This window comes from Vicugna pacos, chromosome 2 (assembly GCF_048564905.1).
Source record: "Vicugna pacos chromosome 2, VicPac4, whole genome shotgun sequence".
Taxonomy (NCBI): Eukaryota; Metazoa; Chordata; class Mammalia; order Artiodactyla; family Camelidae; genus Vicugna; species Vicugna pacos.
The window spans coordinates 58,279,585-58,292,671 of record NC_132988.1 but is presented as its reverse complement, the minus strand read 5'-3'; the positions used below and the strand labels follow the sequence as shown (position 1 = coordinate 58,292,671).

The 13,087-nt window shown below is 35.7% G+C and overlaps 1 protein-coding gene across 6 annotated transcripts in view; it reads left to right on the top strand.

The window, feature by feature from the left end:
* The window catches only part of CCSER1 (coiled-coil serine rich protein 1), a 1,130,224-nt gene that overhangs the window by 414,414 nt on the left and 702,723 nt on the right, over window positions 1-13,087 (top strand). The window lies entirely within an intron of this gene.

Below are 13,087 nucleotides of genomic sequence, written 5' to 3'. Positions count from 1 at the left end.
AATTTTTTTCATAATTCCATTATCTAGAAAAGAAAATATTTAGTGTGTTATCTACAGAAATAGTTTCTGTTCTAATGTTTCCTTTCAGTTTTCTCTGTTCTCTTTTTGTTGTTATCTTATTAAAAAATTTGTTTGTACTATATGGTAACTGACCAAGAAGATTTTCTTTTATAAAGTTGTAATAGCAACTGATCTCCAAAGAAGGGGGAACAAAATTAAGAAAATGAGATAAACAACAAGGTCATAAGGTATAGCTCAGGGAACTATATTTATTATTAAGCAAAATTTCAGAAGATTTGAACATTATTAACTTCTTCAATAATGACTAACTTACTTTTATATAACAGAATTGTACAATCTTTGCAGTGCATATGAATCATCAAGACAAGAGTATATGCTGGGTCATAAAAATGTCTCAATAAATTTCAAAGATAGGCATCTATGAAATACATTTTTTGAGAACAATGGAATTAAATTAGAAATCAAGAATGATTTAACTAGGAAGAACTAGAAAAACATCAACTACTTGGAAATTAAACAACAAACTTCTACATAACCAATGGATCAATTTAGAAACCTCAAGGAAATTTTAAAGTGTTTCAAATGAGATGATAAAAATAATACAACAAATCAAAATTTGTGGTTATAGATGAAGCCATGCTTGGAGGGAAATTTATACCTGTAAAAGTTTATAATTCAAATTATAAATAATTAATAATCTAATTTTCTCCTAAAAAAGCTAGAAAAATAAAGGGCAAATTAAACCTAAAGGAAGTAATAAAAATAAATATAAAGAAGAAAATTAATGAAAATGAAAACATACAACTAACAGAAAATTTACAAACTGCACAAACTGTAGAAGAAAAACACTGAAGAAAATAAGAACACAAATTACTAATATCAGTGATGAATTGAGGGAGGAATAATCACTACAAATCTTACGGACATAAAAAGGATAACAAGGGAATGTTATAAAAAGCAGTATGGCAATAAATATGACAATATAGATGGAAATCACAAATCCCTTGGTAAGTACAACTTTCCATAGTGACATAAGAAGAAATTAAAAATCAGAATAGTCCAACTTCTATTAAAGAAATATATTTTATTATTAGAAAGAGAAAAAAAGAAAACAAAATCCCAATATAGAAAATCCAAGTCCAGGAGCTTTCACTGGTGCTTTCTGTCAAATATTTAAGAAAGACTTAAGACTAATACGCAAAATAGTTCAGTAAGTAAAGGAGCAGAATATGCTTCTTAGTTTGTTCGATGTGGCCAGCATAGGCCTATTATAATAATTTGTCAAAATCTTCATAAGTAAAAGGAAATTATAGAAAAATTCCTCCAGTATGTATACATAGATGCAAAAGTCTTAAAATTAGTAAATAAAAGTCAGCAATATATAAACATATAATGACCTAGTTGGGCCTATTGCAAGAATACAAGGTTTGTTTAACATTCAAAAACCAATCAATGCATTATGGTTACCAGGGGGAGAAGGGCGTGGGGAGAGATAAATTGAGAGTTCGGGATTTGCAGATACCAACTACTATGTATTAAATAGATAAACAACAAGGTCATACTGTATAGCTCAGGGAACTATATTTAATATCTTGTAATAACCTATATTGAAAAAATATGAAAAGGAATATGTATATAATTGAATCACTATGCTGTACACCAGAAACTAACACAACATTATAAATTGACTATACTTCAATTTTAAAAAGAACAAAAAATTAGTTCAATTCACTATATGAATAAATTAAAAGAAAAAAGATGTATGGTCATATTAATAGGTGAATAAAACACATTTGAAAAAAATCAAACATCAATTTATGGTTAAAAAAGAGAAAAACTCAGCACATTAGTAGTAGAAAGGAACTTCTGTTCCTGCAGTTAAGATCCATATTTAATGATGCAAAACTGAAGTTTCTGGCTAATATTATTAGCAAGGCAAAAAAGTCCACTTTCTCCACTTGTAATGAACATTGTGCTGGATGTCCCAACTAGAAATAAACCAGATAAAACACAAAAAGCATAAATACTGGAAAGAAAAGGTAAAACTACCTCTATCAGCAGATACATGGTTGTTTATATAGACATCTCTAAGGAATCTGCAAGAAAGGTAATAATAAACCTAATAGGAATAATAAGTGAATTTAGCGAGGTTGAAGGATACAAAGATACAAGGTTATAATAAAATTGTGTATTGATTCATAGAAAATTATCTAGTAGACTCAAACAAACATCTGCTGTCTCATAGTTTTTGTGGTTAGGAATTTGAGAGCAGTTTACACACTGCTTCTGGCTGAAAGCCTTTCATAGAGTTGCACTCTAGATGTCAGCCACGATTGCAGTCAAGAAAGTTTGGACTTGAGGATTAACAGAATGTGCCAGGAGGATTCAGTTTTTCACTACCGGTGGTCAGAGTCTCAGTGCCTCACCACGTGAACATCTTCACTGAGTGACATAGCACCTGGCTTCCCCCAGAGTATGCAATCCAAGAGAGAGAATAAGACAAAGTGAATGATGTCTTTTATAACCTAGTCTCAAGAGTAACATACCATCACTTTCGTGAAATTTATTGGTTGTAAAGACCAACCTTGTTTCAGGTGGGAGAGCACTATAGAAAGCCTGGATACCGCGAGGTGAGGAACATTGTGACCCTTTTTACCCAAAGTACAGTATTCCACCTTTGGCCCCCAGGGATGCATTTCTTACAGTCCAAAGGACACTTACCACCTTCCAAGACCACCCAGAGTATCGTTCTATTACCTCATTGGCTCAAAGTACAGAATCTCGTTATGCAAAACATGTACAGTTGTAGATATACCTTTAGTGTAGCAACCAAAGTACAGTTCTCCATTTGAAGACCTTGGAACTAATGCATAGGTTAGTAGTTCCTTGATTTGGACTCAAAGCCTGGGAATAATTCTACATGGCTTTTAGTTACATCCTCTTTACTCTTGGTACTACCCTTCAAATTATCCTTTCCTTTCTTATAAAGTTAGCACATGTTTGAAGCTGAATAAGTTTTCTCATTCTTATTTGTGCTTGTCAACATTGTTCTCCAAAGTCCTCTTTTAATTTTGTATTGTCTTTCTTTAATTCTGAACTGTGAAGTGTTTCTGTGAAAAGAGTTCTCTTAAATTCTTTTATTCTTTTTAGATCTATTGTGAACCTTATTAGGGATTCAGTCCATTAGGCAAAGCCACATCCACAAATCTCTTCAAGAGAAGCCCTTCTCTAGCTTGAAATAGCTGATGGACAACCCCTTTAATCTTTTAAAGTTTAAATTATATGGTTGAGAGCACCTGTGAGACCTTCCCTAAAACCTTCAGCAGAGGGTGGCTGAACCAGGTACCCTGCAGCACTATTTTTCATCTCTCAGAATACCTCTACATCTACTAAATAAATTTCTAAGATAATAAAATGCATTATTCAGATGTTTACATCTGAATTGGTATAGTTTTTGCATAAATTTAATTTTTATCAACGCTTGTGAAATTATATACTTAATATAACAACACAGGAAGTGTCATCATATAACTGGTAGCACCACTGTCAATGCTTCCATTATGTGGAATTTCTCTTCTTCCCTTGGGAGGCCTGTATGTGAGCTATGACCACTTATAGACTAAGTTAGAGCACTGTTATCAGTTCTTACAAATTGTTATTAGAGCTTAATTTTCTTCTCAATTTTAGAATAACATAAGTTAAAAAGATCAACAATATAGCACATAAAATGATTGAGTATATACTCCCTGAGGAAACCTCTAGCCTAGATAATAGCATAACGTAGACTTACTGAGAAAGGATAGGTTTCTGAATAAGAATATTCTGCCCATAGGAGGTCTGGCTTTTTAATGAGACTATAAAACTTGATCTGGAAACATAAGATAGGGAGGAAAGTGTATTTCCATGACTCTTTTACTATGTAAGCAACCTTAACTTTCAACAGTCCTCTGGGAGAGATTAGAGAAGGTAGAAAAAAAGTATTGCCTAATCTTTAGCCCCGTTTCACTCACAAAGTCCCACTGGAGGACATATATTAGAATGGTAACAATTTCCGGTGTTTAAAACTACTGAGATCTAGGTGTGATTCTCACTTCGGCCACTAAATAGTTACTGCAAGTTAAGGTATTTGAGTCTCTATTTCATCATATGCAACATTATTAACTATCTTTTAGAATTATTTGGACAATTAAACAATAAAATGTATATAACAGATTAGCACAGTGAGAGTGTGAGGTAAATACCCTTGAATATGAGCTACTGCAATGATCTCATTTGTTTAATTATTACAGATTGTGTTAAGCAAAGGCAGAAAATATTTGAGATTTGCGAAACACTTGGAAATATATCAGTAAATGTTTTTAATAGGACAATGTGCTGTATTTACTGAGTAATATTTCAATATTAAATTTGTAAATAAAGGCTATACTAGCTGGAACTAAAAATTGAAGTATTATTGCCATTTATGCTTTTCTGGGTATTCAGTTGTGCTAGCACATTTGACCTGATATTTCTTTACTGAAGAACTAATGTATGCCAATTGAATTTCCTATGTGCATTCCCTCTCTCTCTCTCTCTCTCTATATATATATATATATGACAGGTTTCTCCAGTTGAGGAATAATGGTGACATACCATGGTAGTAGAGGTTGAGACAGAAAAAAGATGTGTGATGTGTTTTGGAAGTAATGTCAACAGTCATTGCTGTGAATTGGAATCAAGTGGTGATAGAGAAAAAGAAGGGGTAACTGAGGGCTGTCCTTTGAGTAATGGGCAGACATTATTGCCATTTTCTGGGACTGGAAAGTCTAGGAGAGGAGTAACCTGGGTGAGACATACAGGAAACAAGAGTTTTCTTTTGGCCAGGTTGAGATTAAGATGTTTATTTAGACATACAAGTGCACATGTCAAATGGAAATTTGAATTAATATGGCTACAAATTCAGAAATATCAGGGCTGGAAATACAGATTGAGTATTCATGATTATATGGATTCTATTTAAATCTATGGAAAAGTGAGTTTGTACCTAAAACCAGAACGAGATGCTCCAATATTTAATGATCAGAAAATCAGGAAAAAATGTGACCAATGAAAAGGAAAGAACACGAAGAGTGTAATATCAAGAAGTCAAGAGAAAACATTGCTTTAAGAAAGCCAACTTAAGAAATGATGCTAAGAAGTATGATAAGAAAAGAAAAGATAAACAGTCAAGGGATTTGGCAATCCATTGATTAATTCCAAAAACATATTACCTAGGCTTTAGAAATTTCAATATGTAAAACAACCTATTCAAAGTGGTAATTTATATGGCTAAAGCCTAGAATAGAAATAGTATCCCCAGCTTGTTCTCAGTTATTAAATTATTGGTTTATTTCTTTACAAAGCATTAGTCTCTGAATTTGAAGATATGAAAATGAATAATACATGCCCTGAAAGAATTTTTAAAATATGTTTTAAAGCAAGATATGTCTGAGTTTTGGAAGGATATTAGAAATTTTATCAGGTTAATTAAAATAATGACCAAAAATTTATCTTACATGAGTACTGTCCATATTGATGTATTATTTTTCTTTTAAAAAGTGTTGTTTATATTACTTAAAGTTATTTTTTATACTGCAGAGGCAATCTGCTATAGTGATCACAATATACTATCCTGTGCTAAGACGGACTGCTCAGATTTGAGTATCAGCTCTCACTAGATCCATATGACTTTGGGCAAAGTGTTAATCTCTTTCAGAAGTCGAATTACTAAGTAAGGGCATATTCTGCTAGATAATATCAAAGATTTTCCAAACTGTTTGTACCAAATTACTGTCCCTCTGGGTATATTCATGTAATAGAATGCTTTAAGTTCACGAATCATCATGTCCCACAAAGAATATTTTGAACTCAAAACCCAATTCACAGATAAATTCATACAGAATATGGAGTTTCAAAATATACAAAGCTAAATAATATATTATTAAAGAATTTATATTAAAAGTATGGGGATAGTATACATAATATTCCAGGTGAGATTACCTGTGTAGAAGTAGTGGGTGGGAGAGGGATAGATATGTGCAGTTAAAGAGGGGCTTTGTAGATATTATTTATTTTATATTTACAGTATATTTTCTTAGATGTTTCTGTCAAAATCATTGCATATACATGGTATTTTATTATATATGTTTAATGTTACCTTAACTCAGCCTTCCTGAATTATTTGTACTCTGGCTCCCTGTCCAACTCCACCCTCTACAATGCTGTTTTCCTCTGTATTTCTCTTCCTGGGAAAGTTGCAGGAGTATTTTGCCTACTGCTTTGCCGTTGGTGTATCTTCTGATATTTATTTGACGTCAAACTGAAAATGAAGTGGGATTAAGGTGAGAAACTAGAGAATCCTCCTCTGGTATGTGTACTTACATAATATGCCTGTTAAAAACAAACTGCAACCTACAGTATTAACAATAAGTACCACCCTCATTGTACCTGAGTGCTGTGGTTATTTGTGTTATAATCATATTCAATAATTAAACAAATAACCACTAATATGGTTTTGCTGTGCATGTCTAACTTTTAATTTTCTTCATGAATCCAGCATTAATGTCTCAGTTGTAATACAAGTCACATACCATTGTGTAATTTGATGGGCTAAATCTGACAAGAATTTCAGGCTGCAACATAGCAGATATACAGTGGATGACACCCTGCAGGATCTCTGAGGCATGCTTAGAGCGTTCAGTGCTTCTGGTGGGGGAGGGAAGGAGAGAGCAGACAGCCACTTAAACAAACGGTCCGGAAGGAAGCCTTGCAACTGTGTTGCTTGGAGACACATCTTTACTAAAATTGTGGTTTTTGTTTGAAAAATAAGAGACTAAGGTGTATTTAACTACAATGAAAAATGCCTATTTTTAATCACTGACTTCATAAAAGATCGTGTTACAAATTTAGACAACCTAAGGCAATTGCTTAGGAGTAACAGAAACCTTAAAGTATTCACATGTTTACCGATGAACAAAAGTGTTTTTGCATCTAGTGACTCATTAAGATGGAGGACAGTTATTCCTTAACCATTTCGTTTTAACCTTGATAAAAATGACAACTTCAGAAAATTAGAATTGACTTTTAGTGTGAATTTACTTACAGAAATATGGATGTTTCCTGGTTCAAATATTATAGTTTTAAATGGATTATTTGCTGTATTGTCTTTTAAAGTAAAATGCGTTCTTTATAGCGGACTAGCTATTAATTGAATAAAAAGAACTCCAATTATATTTATGACAAATACATGTGAAAATAGATTTATCAGATGTTCTCTTTGATTAGATGGACTTCTGTAAGTAAGAGGAGTTGAGTTTAAAAAGAAGAATGAATTATTATAAAAGATTTTATTCACTTACCTGAAAAATAGACAAATACTGTTATCCATAATCTTCATTAGGGATTAGCAAACTTTTACTGTAAAGTCCTGGCTATCTAGTCAGGATTGCAACAGCTCAAGTAAGTTGTAGTAAGAAAGCAGCTGTATGACCTAAACCAATGAACATAGCTAGAATCCCATAAAATTTTATTTACAAAAAAAGGCAGCGGGTCAGATTTTGTTTTTGTTCTCAGCCAGTCATTCCATACTCCTTCAGAGAGAGGTGATTAATGTATCACAAGGAGGCATTGTGTGGTTAAGAGAATTAGATTAAGGAGCCAAAACATAGGGTCTAAATCCCATCTCTTTACTTACTAGCTGAGTGACCCTAGACAAGTTAAACCAACCCTGCAGGTAATAATACTAACATATCACTTAGGTTTGTGGACAATATTAAATGTGTTAATATGCTTAAAATGTACGGAACAGTTGGACACATAGCAAATGCTCAATGTGTATTAGTTATTATTTTACTATCACGAAGTCTGAGAACCACTAGTGAAAGAAAGATCATGGATTTGCCATGAGGCAAACCTGAATTCACATCTTACTTAGATCTACAACAATTCCTCAATATTTATTCTATTTTATTCACTTTCTTTGAGGAGCGTTATGTTTCCACATGGAGAAAAAGAGGACAAAAATTCTTAGAAATTTTATTGTGAAGATTAGATTTAAATTGTGTCTGACAAGGAAAGGTCTAAATAAATATTAGTTCCCTTTGCTCCCCACCTCCCCACTTTTCAAAAATTTATTTTAATACTACTTTTAAACTTCTTACCCAGATTGAGATTTGATTCTGGCTTCATAGCACATACATGCTTCTTATTTCCCCTAGAACTGGCCTGTGATTTTGGGGTTCATATTTCTTGCATTCTCCAGAGCTGAAGTCTGGCCCTTGAGCCCCAGTTTTGTTGCAGAGATTATTTTGCTGGTTCACAGAATTTCTAAGTACTGCTAAACCAGTGATGAAATTCATGATTTTACAGTAAATTTTACATTGATATCAGTGAATAAATAATATGTCCAAATATAGCACCTATCATTAGATTTTAAAATTTTTCCAAAATTTTGTTTTTAACAAATATTAATAAATGTTTGCTGAAACAAAAGTCTTTTTTAAAATTATTTTCTTGCAAGGAATTCTGTGTTACAGAAGTGCTTTTTCTTAGCTTTTGTTTGCAGCCAACATGTGATTTTAAATCATCTCCCTCTTTCCCTAAATAATTCTGCTTTCCCTCAAGGTGGCACTTTGTCTAGATTTACCACTTATGATTTTTTTTTCCCTCTTAATGCTTCATTTTATTTTTAGTTACAAAATAAAAAATTTCAAATGATTAGTTCATAACAATGGTCAAAACATTAATGCAAATTTTTTTTTAAATTTGAGCCCTTTTTTCTGAAATTAAAGAGCTATTCTCATTGCATAGTTTCAATATGAATAAAAAGAAAACAAAGCCTTTTGCTGAATTACAAAGGTTTATAATTGCTATATTACATCAACATTGTGAAGCACTTAACTGCTTCATAATCGTAAATTGCTACTATTTCAACCATCTATTTTTATTTTACATTTTTTATTGATTCATAATCATTTTACACTGTTGTGTCAAATTCCAGTGTTCAGCACAATTTTTCAGTCATTCATGGACATATACATACTCATTGTCACATTTTTTTCTCTGTGATTTATCATAACATTTTGTGTATATTTCCCTGTGCTATACAGTGTAATCTTGTTTATCTATTCTACAATTTTGAAATCCCAGTCTATCCCTTCCCACCCTCTACCCCCCCCCCCGTAACCACAAGTCTGTATTCTCTGTCCATGAGTCTATTTCTGTCCTGTATTTATGCTTTGTTTTTGTTTATTTGTTTGTTTTTGTTTTTTAGATTCCACATATGAGCGATCTCATATGGTATTTTTCTTTCTCTTTCTGGCTTACTTCACTTAGAATGACATTCTCTAGGAGCATCCATGTTGCTGCAAATGGCATTATGTTGTCGGTTTTTATGGCTGAATAGTATTCCATTGTATAAATATACCACATCTTCTTTATCCAGTCACCTGTTGATGGACATTTAGGTTGTTTCCATGTTTTGGCTATTGTAAATAGTGCTGCTATTCACTCTCAATCTATATGTGTCCTTCCTAAAGTGGGTCTCTTGTATGCAGCATATTGAAGGTTCTTGCTTTATTATCCACTCTGCCACTCTATGTCTTTTGACTGGAGCATTTAGTCCATTAACATTTACAGTAATTAATGGTAGATGTGTGTTTATTGCCATTTTGAACTTATCTTTGCAGTTGAATTGGTATATCCTCTTTGTTCCTTTCTTCTTCCTTTTGTGGTTTGGTAATTTTCCTTTGTATTATCATGGATTTTATTTAATTTTTGTGACTCCCTTGTAAATTTTTGACTTGTTGTTACCCTTTTTTGTAAATCTATTAACCTATACCCGTTTTTATTAAACTGATAATAACATGATCTGAATCCCATCCTACTGTTAACAAAATTTAAAAAAGAAAGAAAAAAAAATTCTGTATTTCCCTGCCTCCCTCTCCCACTCTCAGTGATTTGTATGTCTTCTTTTATAGTTTCATGTTTTCTTTATTTGTAATTCATGAGTTACCACCTTTCCAGTTGTGAGTTTCTCATTTCTGTAGCATCCTGCTGCTTTTCTATTTAGAATAGCCCTTTCAATATTTCTTTTAGCATGGGTTTAGTGTTGCCAAACTCCTGCAGCTTTTTTTTGTCTGTGAAACTCTTTATTTCTCCTTCTATCCTAAAGGATAGCCTTGCTGGATAAAGTATCCTAGGCTGCATGTTTTTTTCATTCAGGGCTTTGAATATATCTTGCCACTCCCTTCTGGCCTGTAGTGTTTGTGTAGAGAAATCAGCTGAGAGCCTTATGGGGGTTCCCTTGTAATTCACTCTTTGCTTTTCTCTTGCTGCCTTTAGAATCATTTCTTTATCCTTGACTCTGGCCATCTTGATTATGATAGGTCTTGGTGTGGGTCTATTTGGGTTCTTCCTGTTTGGGACCCTCTGAGCTTCCTGTACTTGGATATCTGATTCCTCCTTTAAGTTTGGGAAGTTTTCAGTCATGATTTCTTCAAAAACCTTTTCAATCCCCTTTGATCCTTATTCCCCTTCTGGGACCCCTATTATGCGAAGATTGGGACGCTTTACATTATCCCATAGGTCCCTTATGCTATTTTCATTATTTTTTATTTGCTTATCTTGTAGTTCTTCTGAATGGGTGCTTTCTGTTGCCCTGTCTTCTAGATCACTAATTCGTTCCTCTGCATTAACTAGTCAGCTTTGCACAGCTGTTAGATCATTCCTCATCTCTATCAATGAGTTTTCCCATTTTGCTTGGCTCTTCTTTATAGCTTCAATTTCATTTTTGACATATTTTATTTCTCTAAGCACTATCTCTTTTAATTCCTTCAGCAATTTGATCACTCCTTTTTTGAAATCTTGATCTAGTAGGCTATCGATGTCTATTTCATTGATCTTTCTTTCAGGGGATTCCTCTTGTTCTTTTAATGGGAAAGGTTTCTCTGCTTCTTCATCTTGCTCATACCTCTCTGGCACTGTGGTTTATGGAGTATCAGTTGTCTATTTTGGATCTTAAGGATTTTATCTATCTAATGCCTATTTATGAACAGAACTTAGGAAAAAAAAGAAAAAAGAAAAAAAGGAAAAAAAAATAAGAGAGAGAAAGATTTTTAAAAGAAGGGAGAAAGAGGGTTTGAAAACAGTGTATAATGAATAATAGAAGAGCGGGTTGAAGCAGAGTATTAATCTGGTGGAGACGTCCTTTTAAAACCTTTAAAAAAAAAGGGGGGGTGGGGAGATGAATATGTTTGAAGCCTGTGTCTAATCAATAACAGGACATCAAAACCCAAGAGAAATAGAAATGAATTAAGAAGTAAAAATTAAGAGAGTAATTGAAAATAGAACAAGTAAAAACAGATTAAAAAAAAAACAAAAACGAAAAACAAAACAAAAACAAAAACAAAAACAAAAAAGAAAACAAAAAAAGGGGGTTGTCGGTGTTCTGCTGGAGTCTGTGTGCTTTTAATGTGAAGTCCTTCTGTCTTCGTCCTGTTTTGGAAGCTCAGCTTGTTTTCAGAGGCCCTCCATTGGCGCCCTCTTCTGTGCTGCTCCCAGCACCTGTCGGCAAGCAGATCGCGCCTCCTCCTAACAAGGGGTCAGGTGCAGCTCTCCTCTGCTGCGGGCGGGCGGGTCACTGCCCCTCCGGATGCCGCAGTCAGATGTTGCAGACTGGCCAAGCAGGAGGGCGGGTCGTGCCCTCTCCCAGCACCTCGGTCAGGGGTTGTGTTCCTGCCCGACAGGCGGGGGGCCGTTCTCCCCCTGCCTGAGCCTCTGGTAGCTCCGCTGCTCTGTGCGGCTGCGCGCTCCGCCCTGGTCGCGCTCCGCGGGTGGGCTCGGGGAAGACAGAGGGGCAGCATCGTCCCTGCTCCGAGCCAAGACCCAGCTCCTTGTTTGTCTTTGTGGAGCAAGTTCTCTGAGGGACCAGGATGGAAGGATCCCACCTGCCCCGGGCTGTAGGCCCGTCTCAGTCTGGCCCTTGAGGCTGCTGAGCCCTTCGGTGCGGATGCAGGTTTCACCCCTGCCCCCGCCTGGGTGCTCAGCGCCAGAGAATATGGCGGCTGTGCCTGGGCCCCGCCTCTCTTCCCCTGAAAAGTTTCCGCGGGTTTTCAGAGATGGGGGTATGCACCCTTCCCCCGAGAGCACATCAACCTTGCTGTTTTATGGAGGGCCCAGGTTGTTCTGTCCTGTACACCCACAGCCACGGCGCCCAGCCCCTTGCAGTCCCCCGGAGCTGCCTCCGTGCAGCCGCCCCCGTCCTCCGCCCGGCTTGTGCAGCCTGGCCCTGCCCGCCGCTGCCGGCCCGCGTCTCAGGCTGGGTGTCGGGGGGACGCTCTGTGCCCATTTAACTTAGTTCTGTCAGACAAGGGCTGCTCTGTACAGATCCGAGCCTTGGAGGCTCCCCCTCCGTCCCGCTGGCCTCTCAATTGGAGAGGGGAGACCCAGCGAGCAAGCGCCAGTCCTCCTTTGCCGCTCCCTGCCCACGGGACCCGTCCCGCGCTGCTTTGCCTTTTGTTCTTTCTTTTTTCCTTTTCTCCTACCAGATTTTGGGCGTTTTTATCTTTTGAAGAGGGCGATGATCTGTTGGAGTTCCGCAGGTGCTCTGGTTGGCTGAGTGGGTCTGTAGATGTGGGTCTTGGTGTATTTGTGGGAGAGGGCGACCTACAAGCATCCTTCTACTCCGCCATCTTGCCCGGAAGTCTACCACTTATGATTTAAAACATTGTTTTAATAACATAATCTAGGATGAAATTTAATTATAATTTATGGTTACCTTAATTATATTATGATATTTATTTCTTATTTAGGGCTTTCCAAAAAACTGGCAGTCAGCCTATTGCTTTGTTTTATTTAACTCTTGGATCATCTACTGTGGTTTGGACAGATGGTTATGGATAGAGTGTGGTCTAATTCGGTATCTGCTGGAAGTGCTATGTCCCAATATACCTCTGTTGCTTTTGAAACCTAAAGCCCATTTTGTAATATTATAATGCTTCCTCATTCACTACACATTCTTGAAAAATATTCTTTTATTTAAGGACTTTAG